This window comes from Xenopus laevis, chromosome 2S (genome assembly GCF_017654675.1).
Source record: "Xenopus laevis strain J_2021 chromosome 2S, Xenopus_laevis_v10.1, whole genome shotgun sequence".
Classification (NCBI taxonomy): domain Eukaryota; kingdom Metazoa; phylum Chordata; class Amphibia; order Anura; family Pipidae; genus Xenopus; species Xenopus laevis.
This window is the reverse complement of record NC_054374.1, coordinates 94,402,981-94,423,726: the sequence shown is the minus strand read 5'-3', so window position 1 is coordinate 94,423,726 and position 20,746 is coordinate 94,402,981. Positions and strand designations below refer to the sequence as shown.

Genomic DNA, 20,746 nt, shown 5'->3' with positions numbered 1-20,746 from the left:
TTTCCAAGCAACTGTCATTTCAGTAAATTGCTCCCTGAGCTACTTAAAGGGATACTGTCATGGGAAAATTTTAAATTATGTTATTACTCTTATTATTACTTGCATAACGAACATTTGCATGTGAAACTACACTTTTTTAAGGCTCATAAGATTATCACATTTATGAATATCAACATTTACAATTTGAGTATGTCACTGTAACGGGCCCGAAGGCACAGTAATAGTGTAGACCAAAGAGGAGACCAGACCAGGTTCGAGGTACAAGAGGGTTTATCCAAAGAATCGTCAAAATACAGGCAAAAAGGTCAGACCAGGCAGAAGACAAGCGGAATCGTAAGACAGGCAGGAATCGGTACACAAGTAATCAATATAGTAAATAACACCCAGGAACACAGTAACAGGAACCTATAGTTGGGCAAGGAGTGGAAGGGGAAGTGAGTTTAAATAGTCCCAGGGTTGGCGCCAATTTTTGACGCGCTTGCGTCAGACGCAGACGCCAGCGTCCCCACGCTGACGCCTTGACGCCGGCGCCCGATTCTGACGCCGGCGTCCGTTCCGTCGCCGACAACCAATCCCGGAATGGGAGGGAGGTGAGGTCATAGACCTGTGTCCAGCAAGAGCCATGTGGTGAGGTAGGCGGTCGCCATCTTGGACGCCATCTTGGACGCCATCTTGAGAAGCCGAGGTAGATTCCATTACAGTACCCCCCTCCTTAGGGGGGCCTCAGGACCACCGAGACTAGGGGAGAGAGGGAATAATTTATGGAATCTACGAACCAAGATGGGCGCATGGACATCTGAGCTCCTGACCCAGGAGCACTCCTCGGGACCGAACCCCTTCCATTCGATGAGATATTGAAGAGTGCCCCTGGAAAGACGAGAGTCCAAAATCTTCTTCACCTCGAATTCCTGGTGACCATCAAGCAGGACTGGAGCTGGGGGAGAAGAAGAAGAGGAAGAAGATACAGCAGGTTTGAGAAGAGAAACATGGAAAGCATTTGGGATCCGCATCTCAGGAGGGAGTTGAAGACGAACCGCCACCGGATTGATGACTTCAATGACAGGAAAGGGACCGATGAATCTGGGACCAAGCTTGGGGGTCGGAATCTTCAGGCGGATGTTACGGGTGGAAAGCCAAACTTTGTCACCAGGAGCATAGGGTGGAGCGGAAATCCTCTTCTTGTCGGCAGACCTCTTCTGGACCTGGGAGCTCTTCAGCAGATTAGAAGAAACAGCAGCCCAAATAGCCATCATGTGGGCAGCCTGATCGTTGGCGGCAGGGACATTGGTGAGGAGAAGATCCTGAGGGAATGCCAATGGATTCTGACCGTATACACAGAAAAAAGGGGATTGATGTGAGGAAGAATGGAAGGCGTTGTTATGGGCAAACTCAGCCCAGGGAAGGAGATCCGACCAATCGTCCTGGCACAGGAAGACATGGCAGCGAAGAAACTGTTCTAATGCCTGGTTCACTCTTTCAACGGCTCCATTAGACTGTGGGTGATAAGCAGAAGAAAATTGCAAGGAAATGTTGAGAGCTTTGCACAGGGATCTCCAGAATCTAGAGACGAATTGTGAGCCTCGGTCAGAGACGATCTCGGCAGGAAAGCCATGGAGACGAAAAATGTGTTGGATGAACAGCTTGGAAAGTTCAGGAGCAGAGGGGAGTTTATGGAGGGGAATGAAATGAGCCATCTTGCTGAACCTGTCAACGACAACCCATATGACAGTGTGACCGGAGGAAACAGGCAGATCCACAATAAAATCCATGGCAAGATGAGTCCAGGGACGAGATGGAATGGGTAAAGGAAGAAGAAGTCCTTTGGGGGGAGAATGTCCAGATTTGGAAGTGGCACAGATGGTACAAGAAGAAATGAAGTTTTTGACGTCCTTTCTCATGGATGGCCACCACACCAGGCGAGAAAGGAGTTCGGTAGTCTTTTCCACTCCGGGATGGCCGGCCTGTTTAGAACTGTGAGCCTGAGAAAGAAGAGACTGACGACAATCAGGAGGAACAAATGCAACCCCAGGAGGAATATTGTCAGGAGCCGAAATTTGAGCGGAAAGGATCTGTGAGGCCAAGGAGGGAAATAGAGCAGCGACGATCTTGGAGGGAGGTACAATGGGTTCAGGATCTTCGGAACAGGGAACTTCAGGAACAAAACTTCTTGACAAGGCATCAGCTTTTCTATTTCTAGAGCCAGGACGAAAAGTGATAATGAAGTTAAAACGGGAAAAGAACAATGACCATCTGGCTTGTCGGGGATTCAGGCATTTGAGGGATTGGATAAATTCAAGGTTTTTATGGTCTGTAAAGATGGTCACGGGGATGGAGGATCCTTCCAATAAATGTCTCCACTCCTCCAGGGCGAGCTTCACTGCCAATAACTCACGATTCCCCACATCGTAGTTCTGCTCGGGGAAGAAAATTTCTTAGAGAAGAATGCACAGGGGTGTAACTTCCCATCCGAGGATGATCTCTGTGATAAGACAGCTCCAGCTCCCACATCTGAGGCGTCGACTTCGAGGAAAAAAGGAAGAAGAAGCTCGGGGTGTCTGAGAATAGGTGCAGAAGAAAAGGCAGTTTTCAAGGATTCAAAGGCGTCCAAGGCTGGAGGAGGCCAGTGCTGTGGTTTACCCCCCTTGCGGATAAGGGCCAGGATGGGAGAGATCTTGGAAGAAAAACCTTTAATAAATTGTCTGTAGTAATTGGCAAAGCCAATAAACCTCTGGATAGCCTTAACACTTGTGGGGAGGGGCCAATCAAGAATTGCCGAGACCTTGGCTGGATCCATCTTGAAACCCTGCTGGGAGATGATGTACCCGAGAAAAGGGATGGAGGATACTTCAAAGGAGCACTTTTCAAATTTGGCGAAGAGACTATTTTTTCTTAGGCGAAGAAGAACTTCCTTCACTTGGGAGCGATGCTCGTGGAGATCTTTGGAAAAGATAAGAATGTCATCCAGATAGACGACAACGCTTTGTCCCAACAAGTCTCTGAATATATCATTAACAAACTCCTGGAAGACCGCTGGGGCGTTACAGAGTCCAAAGGGCATGACTAGGTATTCGTAATGCCCGTCTCGGGTATTGAAGGCGGTCTTCCATTCATCCCCCTTACGAATTCTAATGAGGTTATAGGCACCCCGAAGATCCAGCTTGGTGAAGATCTTGGCCCCTCTTAGTTGATCGAAGAGTTCGGAGATTAGGGGAGAGGGTAACGGTTTTTAATGGTGATCTTGTTTAACCCCCTATAATCGATGCATGGTCTCAGACCTCCGTCTTTTTTTTCAACAAAGAAAAATCCGGCACCAGCAGGAGAAGAAGAAGGGCGAATGAAGCCTCTTTGGAGATTCTCCTGAATGTAGGTCTTCATGGCGGCCGTCTCAGAGGGGGAGAGAGGATAGGTGCGACCCCGGGGAGGCATGGAACCAGGAAGAAGTTCGATCGGACAGTCATAGGGTCGGTGAGGAGGAAGAGTCTCTGCAGAGCCCTTATTGAAGACATCGGTAAAATCTTGATAGGCGGATGGAAGGGAAAAATTGGAAGACACAGAAGACACTTTGATAAGAGGTACGGCAGGCAAACAGTTCTGAAGGCAATAGGGACTCCAGCGGGAGATTTGCATGGATGACCAGTCAATGACTGGGTTATGAGTGCACAGCCAGGGGAGCCCCAGAACGAGTGGAGTTGAAGGGCAGTCAATGAGTAGAAAGGCCAATCTCTCCAGATGCATGGTGCCCACTCTTAGAGAAAGTTCAGCGGTGGTTTGAGAGATAATGGCCGAAGACAGAGGGCGGTCATCAATAGCCAATACTCGCAGAGGAGAAGCCAAGGGTTGTAGGGGGACCGCATGACGAACAGCAAATCCTCTGTCCATAAAATTTCCAGCAGCACCAGAGTCCAGGAACGCTTGCACTGGGATTTTCTGGGAACCGAATTGGATCTGTGCCGGAAGAAGAAAGCGTTGAATAGAAGGTTGGGGAGGATAACAAACACCACCCAGATAGGTCTCCCTAAACCTACCTAGGTGCTGGCGTTTCCCGGCTTCACCGGACACTCATGGGCGAAGTGCGATTTACCCCCACAATACAGGCATAGACCAGCAGCCCTTCTCCGTAGCTTCTCCTGTTCAGAGAGACGAGCCCGTCCTATCTGCATGGGTTCCTCAGAAGATGGAGCAGAGGAAGCAGAAGCCGCAGGAGTAGGAGAGGGAGAAGCAGTAGCCGGGTTGAAGAGTAGGGGTCTCTGGAAGCGGGGAGCCAGTGTGGATTGGAACCGGGGATACTTCTTCGAACGCTCTCTGTTGAGCTCGACTTGAAATTCCCTCTGTCGGGTGTCAACCTTTACGGCCAGCGCCACCAGATCCTCCCACCGAGAAGGAATTTCCCGGGAGACCAGGTCGTTTTTGATACGCATGGCTAGGCCGTTGTAGAAGGCGGCATGGTATCCATCATTGTTCCAGGTGGTCTCCGCCACTAGTGTGCGGAACTCGATTGCGTACTCAGGAACAGAGCGAGTGCCTTGCTGGATCTGGAACAAGCGAGCCGAGGATGACATAGCTCGACCAGGGGCATCGAAAACGACCCGTAGTTCACGGATGAAGGCCCTGGCGTCGTCAATCAAAGGGTCCCTCTTCTCCCACAAAGGTGATGCCCACTCCAAAGCCTTCCCCTGCAGGCGAGCAATGATGTACCCCACTTTAGCCTGTTCGGATGCAAACTGACCTGGCAGCAGGGCGAACTGGATCTCGCACTGGTTGATGAAACCTCTGCATGCATCAGGGTCGCCGCTGTAGAGGGGAGGCGCAGGAATGCGAGGCTCCGAGGGTTGGAGTGGGCTTGCAGGAACGGCCACAGGGACCGGGGCCACAGGTGATAATGCCGACAGCTTGTCCAGGATAGCTTCTAGAGCCTGACCGAAGTGCGACTGCTGGGCTTCGTATGACTGCATGCGGGAAGCCAAACCGCGGATGGCGCCACCGACATCAGGTGGAGCTGGAGTCTCCTCCAAAGGGTCCATGGCCCAACTATACTGTAACGGGCCCGAAGGCACAGTAATAGTGTAGACCAAAGAGGAGACCAGACCAGGTTCGAGGTACAAGAGGGTTTATCCAAAGAATCGTCAAAATACAGGCAAAAAGGTCAGACCAGGCAGAAGACAAGCGGAATCGTAAGACAGGCAGGAATCGGTACACAAGTAATCAATATAGTAAATAACACCCAGGAACACAGTAACAGGAACCTATAGTTGGGCAAGGAGTGGAAGGGGAAGTGAGTTTAAATAGTCCCAGGGTTGGCGCCAATTTTTTACGCGCTTGCGTCAGACGCAGACGCCAGCGTCCCCACACTGACGCCTTGACGCCGGCGCCCGATTCTGACGCCGGCGTCCGTTCCGTCGCCGACAACCAATCCCGGAATGGGAGGGAGGTGAGGTCATAGACCTGTGTCCAGCAAGAGCCATGTGGTGAGGTAGGCGGTCGCCATCTTGGACGCCATCTTGGACGCCATCTTGAGAAGCCGAGGTAGATTCCATTACAGTCCTCTATTTAAAGGTTGGACAAGGGATTTATTTTGTCATCTTAGTTTTATTAAAGTTTTCAAGTATAAAGTTTTTTTTTCACGCTGCTCCAATTTTGTTAATATGTATAGCTGCCTGAACACATCCATATATTGATTTATTTTTATCCTTCATTAGCTGCAGGTTAAGCTTCAGTCTATGCTATGGAAATTGGTGTTATAATGCAGGAGTCTGCTGTTAATGCTGGATTCGGCTATTGCCACCAGTTCTCCTCACCAGCAGCCGGGTGCATTATAACGGTGGGAACTGACCTGTTTAAACTAGTGATGAACAACCTGTAATAATACGAACAGCTGTTCAAGCTCATGAGCAGCCTCAGTAAATACTCAGCATTGATAAAGCTGAAGGGGTTACACTAAGGACAAAGTAATATTTCTCATGCTCATAGGTTTGTATAAAAAAACTTTCTGGTTGCTTTGTATTTCTGCTTCAAAAAGTATCTTCGACTTCAATTTTACACCACAATTGGAACGTTGCCTGTTTAGCTGGTGATAAAATTAACAACCAAAATGTTACGGATGTTTACCCTCTTCCAATAATTGTTAACATCATTTTAAATAATTAGTGATTAAGTGATTAAGCCCTATGTGTCTTGTTTTTTTTTTAACAATTGGGGGTAATGGGCCCAGATAATTAAAACTGAATGCTGGTCAATTTCAACTTTTGGACCTTATTTGTCTGATCTCAATGCTCCAAAGTAGGAGATCTTGTGGGTAATACCTTCTAATCACACATTTGTAAATGGGAGCATAGGCAGTTTACTGTATATCTTTTTTTATATAAAGAGTTCAGTTACCCGCCTAGTGCAGGAAGCTCAAATAAATGACTGCCTGTCTGACGTGGGGACAATATATTTTGGCTGTCATGAAGATTTATGTTCTCCTGGCCACTACAAGCTTAAAGTCAATCCCACAACTGATAAATGGGAGGGCAGCTTCATTTTCATTCACCTTGCAGAGAGTAGGGGAAAAAGCAGTGTAGCAGAAGCTAAAGACAAGACAACCAATCCTCACTTCTCACATTTAAGAACTGTGAGGTCTTGATAGGTCTGTATTCATATGTGTACTATTTCTTAAACATATAAAACCCTCAATAAGAAAAACCTCATCCACTACCCTAGATAGTCCCCCCTCCCTGCTTTCTCCCTGCACAGTATACAGATTAAAAAACATGTTTGAATAAATGAGACTACTAACAGAAAATCAGGCTAAACACTTTTAAATTGTTAGATTTGTCTTGATCTATCTGTTCAGTGCTAGTCCCTGAATCTTGCTGCTATGTCCCCCTTCACCAGTAACTATTTACATCCAAATTAGTTGCTTCTCATCTTTTGCTTTACTCCTAACCATGCTAGTAAAGGGTTTTCAAAACCACCTAGAGAAGACCTTGGCAGCTTGGAAATCATTCCTCTAGATGTTATAGTACCAAATTATAAACTAATGTTCAGCAAGAAGTATATATGATAATTTAAAAAAACTGAAATATATTTAAATAAAAATAAATAATATTTGAGTGATTAAGATCTGGGTAATGGCAGGCTATTGCTGATACTGGCAAGCAGATCGGGACTATCAGGTTTAGTTTAACTGGACAAGACTTGGAGCCAGACAGACAATCCCTTGGATCCTCAGTGTGAAACGAGTGGTGCATTAATTTCTGTATAGATCTTCCAAAGAGTGCTGACAACCCTGGCAGGAATATTTAATCAGTAACTATTAACAAGTGCAGTTCCAGTCTGCTGGAGTGCAAATGTGGTCATATTTCCCAAAAGTACAAGAATAACGTCAGGAAACTACCTCAGCATATATGACATTAGTAATATGGAAGAATATTTCAGTAAATGGAAATATTTATTATCTAACTGTAATAAATGATGACAATTACACACCAACAATCCATTAGAAGGAGTAGTAGCACAAGTATATTAATTATACATAGGTATGCAAGAAATAAATGGAAGCTCACATGTTTTTTTCATTATTAAACCTTTGGCAAGTAAAATTATATTCTGCAAGTGATGTCTGGTAAAATATTGGTTGTAGTACTTCATAGGTCTAAAGGTTTTCTTAATACTTCAAAAACATACAGAAATGTATGTGTGTCAATGTGATGGGGACCTTGGATTTTAAGCTCCATTGGGGCAAGGAATGTTGTGATTGATAATCTCCATAAACTTTGCATAGACATGCTAGTATTGTATAAGAAACTTGCTTTTCACTTTAAAATAATTTCCTTTGGTGTCACAAGGAAGCTTTTCTGAGAGCTCCACTAGTTCATTAGTCCTGACCCAGTCTTTAGTATGATGTTGGGAAGGAAAATTGTAACCAAAAACCAGGATGGTGTGTTTGTATGAAGCCCGAGTAACCCCCCCCCCCCCCCACCGTGATCATTTCTTTTTTCTAAAAGCAGAATGATAAAAAAATCATTGATTGCATCATTTTGTATCCGAAGACTGCAGCAAAGCATTAAACCTATAAAGCTTCTTTCTATAAAGCTGTGGGCAATTACATACTACTGCTTTTATTTTTAATGGAATATTCAATGACAATCAGAATGCTGATTGTTGGTTCTGAATGATACATTGGCCATTAACAGCTGGGTGCCGTTGTCTGTGCTAGCCCAGTCTTTCTTTCCGCTAAAAATGTTCTGAGCACATATGCAGAATATGAGGAAATCACCCAATCACCACTCAAGGATATATCATTACTGATTTTCCAACAAGAACATTTAATTTATTTACTTGCACAGACAATAAATGGCTGCTAGTGGGATGCTGGCACTTGGAGGATTGCCAGACAAGGGCATTTTACATGCACTACACAATGTGAAAAATTCACAAAAGTGGTGATATTGAGACAAAATAAATGGGGAGAAAAAGTTGTCAGATTTCCCTCCATATTCAGAAACCTATGTCTCCACTTCTGGTCTTTTAAACAGAACAGTTGAAACGTCATTTTTTCTGTCATTTTTAACTCTTCCTGAACCTGTTAGTCAGCTCTCAGGTGCCTCTCAGATGTACATTTGCCTCACAGTAATGATTGTGCCCTTTAGAGAGGAGATTCCCTGACACTTTAACAGGCCAATATGGCAGAACACACACTTTATCACATACAAATTATTTATCTCATCTGAAAGCCCCAGATCCCAGTTTAGCTTTCCGGTATGTAGGTGATGCTCATTGATTGGCAAAATTGATGCTGGGAACAAAAGTGACACAGCTTAAATTGGGACCACCACTCTGTAGTTCTGGGCATAATGGGGAGTAGGCTGTGTACTGGTACAAAAACTAAAATTTGCCAGGGTGGCTTTACTTCACCTTTAAATAAAGATCTACAGTATATAGCAAAAAATATCAAAATAATGCAAATGTGAGGTAAAAACATTTTTGTCACCTATTTTATGTTGGAAATAAACTACTTTTATAGATAAAAACAATATATACTGTTGTTTATAAAACTATTGTTATTCATTTCTGATTATACAGAAAATATGGCTTGTACCCTGACAATAGGCTGCTAATCACCGTGAATATACCAATTAGTCCCCCCCATACTGCACCTAAAAGTGGGGTGAATGGAGACTAAAGGAAACAATGCAGAGCTGAGGGCAGAGGGAAGAGTTACACTGAGCATTACACCCTTTTAAAAATGTAAGGAGAAAATGTTGTTAAAATTGTAATTTTCTTCTCCATTTTTGTCATTTTAACGACATATTCACAAAAGTGTCTGTAAACTGTTCATAAACCAGAACATGACAAGTGTTCTTGTGAATACAGAGATTGTATTTACACCAGTTTTAACAACACTTTTACATCAAAAATATGCTTCCTCCACTTTTTGTGAATTCGCCCCAATGTGTTGTACAAGTCACACAATGGTGGTAATTCACAAAAGCAGTGATAATGAGACAAAATAAAAGTGGAAATAAAAATGTCAGATTTCCCACCAAATTCACAAACTTCTATCTCCACTTTTGTGAATTAGTCTTTTAGACAGACAGTTTTCAGATTTTGTCTTTTTTTCTGAATTTGTCTTTAGCTTTTACTAAATCTGTCTGTAATTTTCCCAAATGGGCGCTGGTGGGTCATAGCAGCGCATCAACTACCCAAAAAATCAAACCTGCCCGATCGATAACAGCCCAATTTTTGGCCTGATATTGATAGGTGGAAACTGTCGGAAGGCCCGCATACAGGCAAATAAGCTGCCGAATCAATCTAAAGGGCCGATATTGGCAGCTTTAATCTGCCCGTGTATGGCCACCTTTGCCCTGACTATAAGATGCTTTCCCAATTAATATGATAATAATTCCCCAATGGGGCACCTACAAGAGGTGTGAAATGAAGATTGGGTGAACCAAAGCAGAGCAAACTATCTTAGAATTGATCTGACATGTGGGGAAGAGTTATACTTAGGTTTACTCCATTTTTAAAATGTGAGGAGAAAATGTCGTTTAAAATGTCATCTTTGCGACATTTGAATTCATAAAAGTGTCTATAAACTGTCTTTCTTTCACTAAAAAATGAAAAGTGGCTGTAGATTTGGAATTTAGGCGGATTTCTGTTTGTGAATAATGAGAAAGTATTTCGCACCAGTTTACAACCACTTTTACTCCACAAATGGCCTATCTCCACTTTTGTGAAATCATTCCATTGTGTTCAAGAACACACAAAACAAAGTAGTAAAAAACTGCTGTTGTAGACCATTGAACCTTGACTACACAGTAGAGATGTGTGGACCAACTGAAACCCACGGAGCCCGTGAGAGCAGGTTTGGCCCAACTTCTGCACACTGTTTGCAGGCAGGTGTGGGTTGAGCTCCTCTTTCTGCTCTCCTGACCTTTCTGTGCTGTTTTCTGCTTCCACCAGCCTTTATTTATAGACATGCACCTGCTCCACCCTCCTATATGACATCACAGATGGACGGGTCCGGCGCAGGTCTGTAAATTGAAGTGCTGCTCGGGTGCAGGAGCAGGCAGCTTAGGGTCAGTTATGAACGGGTGAGCTTTCTGTTGAGCAGCACAACGCTAACTACACAGAACAGTCACTATGCATTAAATCAGCAATGGACAGACAAGCATACAGATGTAACATGACAGCTTGATTAGCTTTACTTATTTATATAAGTATATATCTAAAATATTGCCAGGTAAAGAGCAAACTCATCTTTACCTCTCTGTATTATTAATCAATACATTTTCCAGTTACAAGTTCATTAAAATGGGGGTGTGTGGTTAGTTCCATATATTTTTAAATGCAGAAATAACAAGCCTAGACAAACCTGTTAATAGAAAGGTTGATAGGATAATTGCACAGTATTAGAGCCGTGTACAGCATGTGACTAGACAGTTTAAGCAAGTTGCCAAATCTCTAAATCTCAGTCTACCTTGCTGCACCTTTCCTGCAAAGTGAGCTGCATGCATTACAGTCAATCTAGTTATATTTATATTTGTACTACAATCAGTGGCGTAACTATAGAGGAAGCAGATCCAGCAGTTGCAGGGGACCTGGGGAAAAAGGGGGGCCTGGACTGCAGGGTCTGCTTCCACTATAGCCAAAAAGACCCCCTCCCCATTCCCCGGCTGCTGTTTTACAGCAGAGTGCGTCGGCATGGGGTGGATAGTGGGTGGAGTCTGGGTGGGAGGGGGTAAGCTCTGGGCGGTGTCTGGGTGGGAAGTGGTTGGAAGGATGAGGCTCGGAGTGTGCTTGGTCCCTCTGCAGAATATTTTGCAAGGGCGCCGGTGCACTCTAGTTACGCCACTGACTACAATAGTTTACTGTAAAGGTCATGATCTATGGTGATTTGAAGATTGCTTCCTGTTTCAATTAAGCATATCTAGATGAGAAACTGCTTCTTGTTTTGCTTTTGCATAGCTAGATAAGACCTTTCATGATGCACTTGCAGTGTATTCTGCAATGTTCCCCCACAGTGGCAGCTAGATAGTGTCAGCGTCCCAAATCGGAAAAAGTTTCAGGCAGAATTTTTATTTTGGGCCACCTGTGTGGCCCTACCTGTGTGCATGTTGGCTTTGGTTTGTGCATGTTGGTTTGTAACTGAGCTTGCATGTGTTAAAACTCATTAAGTGATCAGTGTATATAGGGCCTATTATTATTAGTGACAGGAGTGCTGAATCAGGTTGAACTATGACTACTGCATCTGGGGGAGATACTGTAGATGTCACTTAAATGTGTGCATGTAATGCCATTTGATATTTGGTCCCATTTTGATGAACATTAAAGAGTACCCCTACTGTGACTGTTTTATGGGCATTAAAATGCAATTCCATGAACTATTGTTTAGCCAGCCTTAGAAACTAAAAGCTATAATGCTGGATTGTAGAAAACTAATTCACATGGCTGAGAAATTCTGACAGAAACGAAGATGGCAAAAGAGGTAAAAGTGATTTATTGCTCCCCTGTGATAAGATATGTGATTACACATTCCGTTTGCATCAGTGGAATCCGCTCAGTCAGTGTGTATATAAAAATCCTCACATTTTACAGAGGAAGTAAAAGTATATATTTTGTTGGAAGTTATATTATTCCCATGACAAGTGTATAAACTAGTGTATAGATAACATTCCTGCTGGCTGCAAGGTGCTGGCTAGAAAAACCACCATTTAGCAAGCTTTGCTGAACTGTCAGTGTAAACCTTTAAATCTGAAGAAATATGCAGGTTTGTTAGTGCAGAGTGTATTGGGAGTCCAAGCTCAGTAATGCTTTTGCTGGAATGAAAGGTAATAACTTTTTATACTTTTGTGCACAGCACCTACCCGGGGGAACCAGAGTGCTGAAAAGAGGTGAAAAGTGGCAAAATTTCAGATTGCCAAGTAGTTGATTCTAATCTTGCATTACTGAGATTTTGCAGCCTGTCTAATGCATCCAGCTGGAAACCAGTAAATGTTACAGCAAGCTATTAACCTCACTAGTCAACCACAACCTTCAGTTTCCTAAGGTACTCTGCTTATTCTTTTTAATATACGGTCTGTTCCAGGATTATTCCCTTGGCAGCAGTTTAGGAGATGAGCAGAGCATCTTTAGGGATTTTAAGGGTTTACTGAAAAAAATGCTGAAGTCATTTCTCCATTTCTTGAATTCTGGACGCTGTAAACATATTTGCATGTAATAATTACTTGAAGTTTTTGGCAATGTTGTTTGAAAGCAGAAATCCAGGGACAAGGGAGATTTTTTAAAAAAAATGCATGCAAGTTTTTTATTGAAACGGCATCTTAAATGCTAAGTTCTACTGGTTATTGACATAGGTATGGGACCTGTTAACTAGAATGCTCAGGACCTGAAACTTTCTAGATATGGGGTCTTTCTATAATTTGGATCTCCATACCTTAAGTTTACTAAAAATCATTTAAACATTAATTAAACCCAATATTATTGTTTTGACTGCAGTAAGGATCAATTATATCTTAGCTGGGATCAAGTACAAGTTACTGTTTTATTAGTTCTAATGTAGAAATTACAATTATTTAATTAAAATGGAGTCTTTGGGAGATGGCCATAATTCGCAGCTTTCTAGATAAAGGGTTTCTGGATAACGGATCCTATACCTCGAGCTTTGTATTTAAAAAAGGACATTGAAGGGGATATCCACCTAAATAAAGCTTTATTCTACAACTTTCCAATAAACATTCATTAAGAACAAGTATATTTCAGCTATTATTTAATTGCAATTTAAAACAGACACGATCTGCTATGCTCCTTTCAGTTTGCCAGGCTACAGAAATAATTCCCCCAATTCCTTGCACACTTCTGTGATTCTCCTTCTGCTCATGTTAGCTGGAATAAAGCTGAATTACAATACATTTTTCAATAGTATATAGGTGTAGAGACCCTGAGGTTTAGGTATGTTTAACTCACTGCTGGGAGTTGCCCAAAGCCTAAGGGTATCTGGGATAGACACACAGTTCTCAGGCCCACCCATGGGTGTGCTACATAAGTAGTCAGAAATAAGAGAGAAACCATTGTAAGAGACAAACAATTACTGTCTACAATAGCAATTAAATTTAATAACAAAAAATATTTGTATAAATGCTTAACGCATATTGTAATTGCCCGAATTTCTAGGTATTGTAAAGTAGCTAGGTACCTAATTATATATCCCATATTTATTATTATGATTATTTTTGTTACTTTGCATAGTTATTTTTATGTTTTGTTATGTTTGTTCTTCTGTTTGATCTATCACTGTATAAACTATTACTGTATTAAAAAAATGGATGGCACTGCATACACAGTAATGCTATATAACGATATACATACATCATTACTTTCTGATAGACTTTTAAGCAACAGTCTTCCATCAGGTCTATTGGCAATTATATCTAAAGCCTCCTCTGAAACTGATCTGACAAAAAATGATTACGTTTTTAAAATAATGAACTTGCCATATGTCCTTCATACATGACTTGATTTGTATTTATAATGAACATTGTTACTTACTCTGTTTGTTCTGCTTGAAGAATGGTTTAATAACCCACAAGCTCTTAAGAGACAGAGAGAAACACTTGCACACCTTTTTGTTCTGCACACGGAAATATGGTACATCTAGTTCTAAAAGCATACAGAGTGGAGAACCGCATTTATACATACCTCACACAAATTGATGCTAGCTTGCATGAGATGCAACTCTCCACACACACAGAACCTATTGCAGTTTCATTTATGAGATTAAAGCTGGGAAATGGTGTAGAAATCCAACTACAAATATATATTACAATATCATAGCATTCACCTAAAAAAAAAGAAAACTGCTCAGTTACTGAAGAAGCGTATTGTGCTATGATTAAATCCTTTCTCTGTACTGACCCAATGTATCTAATGCAGTGAACACGGCCTCTGATAACATACATTCAAGCATCAAATAGCACACTTTTACAGCATACAGTCATATGAAAAGGTTTGGGAACCCCTCTTAATTCTTTGGAGTTTTGTTTATCATTGGCTGAGCTGCCTAAGTAGCAACTTCCTTTTAATATATAACATGCCTTATGGAAACAGTAGCATTTCAGCAGGGACATAAAGTTTATTGGATCAACAGAAAATTTGCAATATGCATCATAACAAAATTAGACAGGTGTGTAAATCTGGCCACCCCAACAGAGATATTACATCAATACTTAGTTGAGCCTCCTTTTGCAAATGTAAAAGCCTCTAGACTCGTCCTCTAGCCTTTGATGAGTGTCTGGATTCTGGATGGCAGTATTTTTGACCATTTGTCCATACATAATCTCTCCAGTTCAGTTCAATTTGATGGCTGCTGAGCATGGACAGCCTGCTTCAAATCATATCATAGATTTTCGATGATATTCAAGTCGGGTGACTGTGACGGCCATTCCAGAATATTGTACTTCTCCCTCCGCATAAATGCCTTTGTAGATTTCCAAGTGTGTTTAGGGTCATTGTCTTGTTGGAATATCAAACCTCTGTGTAACTTCAACTTTGTGGCTGATGCTTGAACATTATCCTGAAGAATTTGTTGATATTGGGTTGAATTCTTCCGACCCTCGACTTTAACAAGGGCCTGTCACTTAACTAGCCCCACAGCCCCACAGCATGATGGAACCTCCACCAAATTTGACATTAGATATCAGGTGTTTTTCTTGGAATGCAGTGTTCTTCTTCCGCCATGCAAAGGGCTTTTTGCTATGACCAAATAACTCAATTTTTGTCTCATCAGTCCAAAGCACTTTGCTCTAATGAGCTTTTGCATACAACAAGCGACTCTGTTTGTGGTGTGAGTGCAGAAAGGGCTTCTTTCTCATCACCCTGCCATACAGATGTTCTTTGTGCAAATTATGCTGAATTGTAGAACGATGTACAGATACACCATCTGAGGCAAGATGTTCTTGCAGGTCTTTGGAGGTGATCTTTGCGTTGTCTGTAACCATTCTCACAATCCTCCGCATATGCCGCTCCTGTATTTTTTTTGGCCTGCCAGACCTGGGTTTTATAGCAACTGTTCCTGTGGCCTTCCATTTCCTGATAACATTCCTTACAGTTGAAACTGACAGTTTAAACCTCTGAGATAGGTTTTTGTAGCCTTCCCCTAAACCATACTACTGAACAATCTTTGTTTTCAGATCTTTTGAGATCCCATGCTGTCACTATTCAGAGGAGAGTCAAACAGAAGCACAACTTGAAATTGACCATCTCATTTCTCATGATTAGACATACCTGCCAAGGATTAACGAGCAAATCCAACCATTTTGGTGTTGCCAGTAATCAGCATTGAGCAGTTACATGCATTCAAATGAGCAAAATTACAACGGTACCCAAATTTTTGCACAGCCAGGTTTTTACATTTGATTTAATTTCATACAACTGACTACTGCTTCACTAAAATCTTTGTTCATAAAACACCCAGATGTTCCTGGGAAATGAAAGACATACTACCGTTATCTTTTTTATTTAAAGTTGAGTAAATTATTTTGCAGGCTGAGATGGGTTCCCAAACTTTTTCATATGACTGTATAGGTGTTGTGGGTCTCAAATGGTATACAAAATCAAATAAGTTCCTGAATTGGCACAGGTTTATCCTTCACTTAAAAGTCATCTACCACAGATCCCTAAGATAGAAAGGCAGCCTGTAATCCGACAGCACCATCTTATTACACACATATTATTTTTAACATAGGATACTTCTAGATAAAAGCTATAGAACAGTGATGCCAAAAATGTATTCCATATAACAGACACACATCTGCACACACACACTTACAAATGTACCTATACCATTCCTTATGTATACATACCATGTTCTATTTAATATGTATATTTCAAGAACCACTAAAAATATGTAAGCAAAAAAGTGGTATGAAAATAAAATATAATATCAAATCACAAATTTTTCTTTACCCAAAATAACAGTAACAATCATTCCTTTCCACTTTGCATTTCTGGAAGATTCTCAGAGACAATGACATTTTGTAGTAAATATTTTTTTTTAATTACATTCTCGGAAAACAGACTTACAGATGACTTCATAAACCTTATGATGATTACTGCATTTGTCCACATTACAGTTGCCATCCATTAACAATATAACAGATTGTGACTAGTTCTTAATAGTTGTAAAAGAAAAATAACAAAATACTTTGTGTGGACAATGTTTCATAAATTATGTACCAGTTAACATAAATATGTATAAAGGTGCATTCATAACCTGTAGAAGTTGAAACAAAAAGTAAAAACTAAACAAAGTTAAAAGTTGACCCCTTTCAGTTTGCAAATCGGCAAAATAAAGCAAGAAAATAAAGGACATGTCTCATCAGCAGGTTACAGTGAATTGCAAGCAGAATGGCCAATTTTACTTATCACTGAATGAAAAGAAGATCCACAAACGTTTTTGATGATTTTCTTAATGCTTATTATTATTACTTGTGTTTTGGTGCATCAGATTTTTGTATATGCTAAACAAGTCAGTATGCAAGGGTATACAAACAATAAAGGGCACATTTATCAAAGCTCAAGGTCAAAGATTTATTTTAATAATTTTAATAACTCTAAGACAATAAATAATGAATGATTTGCCAATTCATTTTTTTGTGAATAGTGATCCCAAACTCAGATATCCAACACTTATGATATAGCAAATGCAAATTCATTTATGGTCTTTAGCTCAGACCTACCAAGATATTATTAAAATGGCTTTGAATTGGATATTACAGATGTCACTTATGCATTAAGTGGCTGAACTGCCAGCCATACTATAATAAGACTATAATTGCTTACATCAAAGCATTATTAAAGAATTAAAATACAGTCAGACGTGAAAATTCGAGATTAGTTCATCAGTCACCAAAAGGGAGATAACTCAATATTATAGGAGATAATAAAACACCACAACATAATTGCTGATAAAATGTGCCCCTAAGTAATGGCAGCTGTGATAAACCAGTGCCAACTTTCCATCTGAATCTTTAGTATGTGCCACTAACACTTTAGTTAAGCACATGCAAAACTGGTACATCAGCACACAATGGATGCAAGAGCAAGCACAAGTGAATATGAGCTCTTGGAGAAGTAGATACTGAAATGCATGGCATAAAAGCATCCCACTTTCAGACTCCTAGTTGTGTCAAAGCCACAAAAAAAAGTAGATGCGTGGCCTTCCTCTCAATGACAGTATGAAAGTGACTCAACGTTTCTGGCCAAAAGTGCTTGCACACGCTACAGTATATCACAACCTTTAGACAAAAGCCAAACAGGAATTTATGTATACCTTGGTTGGAACTCCAGAGCCAGCGATGAAGGCGATTGTTAAAAAAAAAAAAAAAAGATGGCAAATACTATTTACTGCACTTGTACAATTTCCACCCATTTTTGCAAAAACCGCTCAACCCCACGTGTACCATTTAATTATTAGGGGAGGAGTTAAACAGGTGCAAATAGTTGCAATTGTTTGCTAAAACCAGGAAATAGACAAATAGACCAAAAACAGAAAGCAGAATGAAATCTTGCTTATTTTCCCCAATTTCTATGCTAATGTAATGTAGAAAGAAATTTCCAATTAAATACATAACGTATTGTAGCGTACAAAAATGTATAAATTATTTGGGATTCTTTCTTTAAATAATCCCTTTGATCCGCCCCTTGTTGCGCACATTCTTTTAGTGTTTTTTTTTCTTTGATGATGTAAGAAAGTGAAGAACAAAGTGAATTCCAGTCATTCATAAATTATGGAGAAATAAGAAACCAGTTCTATCTGATATGCTATCAGTAACATCATTTTGATTAATTTAGTGAGGTTTGTCAATGATGCCGTTGCAATGATAGTGACAAAGGTTTCCATTTATTTTGTAAATAAAATGGCAATTAATTATAATTATATTGGCAAAACATAATTTATGCAATGGCAAAATCTCCTAAATGATTATTATAGTCATTTACTGATAGCAACCAGAACTTCATGTTTACCTGTGTGTAAAATATACAAAAAAAATATATAACATTATGCTTTACATCCGAGAACAGCAACTCCAGAACAAAGCCTTACAGTGTATAAAAATAGCTACGTAAAAAAATTTACATAAAAGGCAAAACAAATTTTCAGTGCAGACATTTACATAAAAATAACAAAACACAACATGGTAAGCTATCATCATGGCTGTTTGAACAGTTTTTGTTTATCCGGTACTGAGATATTATTCCTTATAATCCTGGGACAACTTGGTACAAATGTTAATACTTCAACCATGACTAGTTGCAGCTTCTCCTTTCATTTCCATAATTACAATCCACTTGGATTCTTTAGACAGGCCTTTACAGCATTCCTAAGGAATATAAATACCAGTTACATTATGAACAATTAAAGAATGAGGCGACATTATAGTTTAATATTGTTTTATAGAATTGCAACACATTACACAATTCTTTACTAGGTTACAAAGGTCAAGTCAGCCCCTAGCCCTGTACCAGTGAAGCTCACACTCAGTCGAATAAATTGACCATTTGTCAGATGCCAGTTAACTAGCCAGTATGCCTTTGCACTTTAGGAAAATGCAAAGCACTAAAAAATAGGAGGACATACAAATTCCCTGCAGTTAATCATGCGGTCTCAACCAGGTAGAAAAAATAAAGGGGGTTATTTACTAAATTTTTTTGTGGTTGGAGTTTTAAAGGGGAAATAATTTTTCCGTGGAAAATCCTGAGACTGTTAAAAGTCCAAAAACAAAAGTACTCCATCTCAAACCTGCAGAGGTCATGTTGAAATCAATCAAGCATTTACAATTGCAGGATAGAAATGATCTGTGCTGGGTTTTGAACAATAATCAAAATCATTTGTGGTTTTCGAGCGATAATCCGAAAAAATTGTAAGATTCCGATTTTTTTCCAAATTTTATTAAGTCTTTTCTCACATCATGTTTTTTTTAGAGTTAATTTATTTATAAACAAGGCAGAAATGTGGATGGGAGTTTGGTCTAAATTGTTTTAATAAAATAATGAGAAAAATTCAGATTATAGTAAAAAAACTGGGAGCCACAACAGATACTAGAACGTGTGGATCACAGAAAGAAAGCTACTTTTCTGAAGTAGTAGATATCTGGTTCCAAATTATGTCAAAGAAATAAAACAAAAGCAATTTAAAGCACATAATGAATGCTCAGAAATGAAAATTAATTATAAATAATAAATGTACAAATGTAAGTAAAATATTATTGTAGCCAGGGTCGGACTGGAGTTTTTGGGTGAAAATTCTGAAATCTGAAAAATCATGAAAATCATATGGAAATATCCAGAAAATCTGATTTTTTCCCACAAAGCAAATTTTCGGGAAAATGTAATAATAAATAAGCGAAAAAACCTGAGCGGATTTGTTCGGAGTTTGTAGCAGAAAGTATTGAGATAAATTCGGACTTTGATAAATAACCCCCTAACAGTTAATTCTGAGATAAATTTCTCCTTTAAACATAACTCTCAGTTAAGAGAACCATTTGCCCTCATCAAGGTACAATTGTCATGAGAACTGTATTGTTTTTTTTGGCAAGTGTGTAATTGTAGTGGGGATTTAAAAATAGACCTAGGCATCTTAAATAAAAGGAGGATAAGAACTAAAATAGCTAAGGTGTTATAGCAGCTGGAGCTTAATCATGTTGTATGACAGAAAGCAGGAAATGAACACACAAAATAAAGCCAAGCTGTGCAAATTTACAAAACACTTCTGTAAAATTACAGTAAAAAAAGGGACAGGTAAATTAAATCAGCTTTATTATTATATAGTTATCCAGAATGCTTGGGATTTGGGGATTTCTGGATAAGGGGTCTTCCTGTAATTTAGATCTAAATGCCTTAAGTCTACTAAAATTCATTAAGACATTAATTAAACCCATTAGGATTGCTTTGCCTCAAATATGAATTAATTACACCTTAGGATCAAGCTTTATCATTACAGAGAAAAAGGAAAACGTTTTTAAAACGTTCAACTATTTGATTAAAATGGAGTTTATGGGAGATGGCCTTCCTGTAATTTGGAGCTTACTGAATGACTGAATGGTTTCCACACAACGGATCCCATGCTAATTGATCTTTTAGGAGAAAGTGAGAATGTATAACTTGCCCTTGCTCAACAACAGCAACACAAATGAGTAACAATGAGGAAATATTCTAAGATATAATAAAATTCTATAACATGAATAAATAGGTAACAGAAAATGGTAAC

The 20,746-nt window shown here is 40.1% G+C and overlaps 1 protein-coding gene across 2 annotated transcripts in view; it reads right to left on the bottom strand.

Moving 5' to 3' along the window:
- Positions 1–16,510: 16,510 nt before the first annotated feature.
- The window catches only part of alcam.S (activated leukocyte cell adhesion molecule S homeolog), a 43,420-nt gene continuing 39,184 nt past the window's right edge, over positions 16,511–20,746 (bottom strand). Inside the window, exon 15 of one of the 2 annotated variants that reach the window (XM_041583139.1) lies at positions 16,511–18,860. The gene's annotated coding sequence lies outside the window, so the exon portion shown is untranslated. 2 annotated transcript variants of the gene reach the window in all.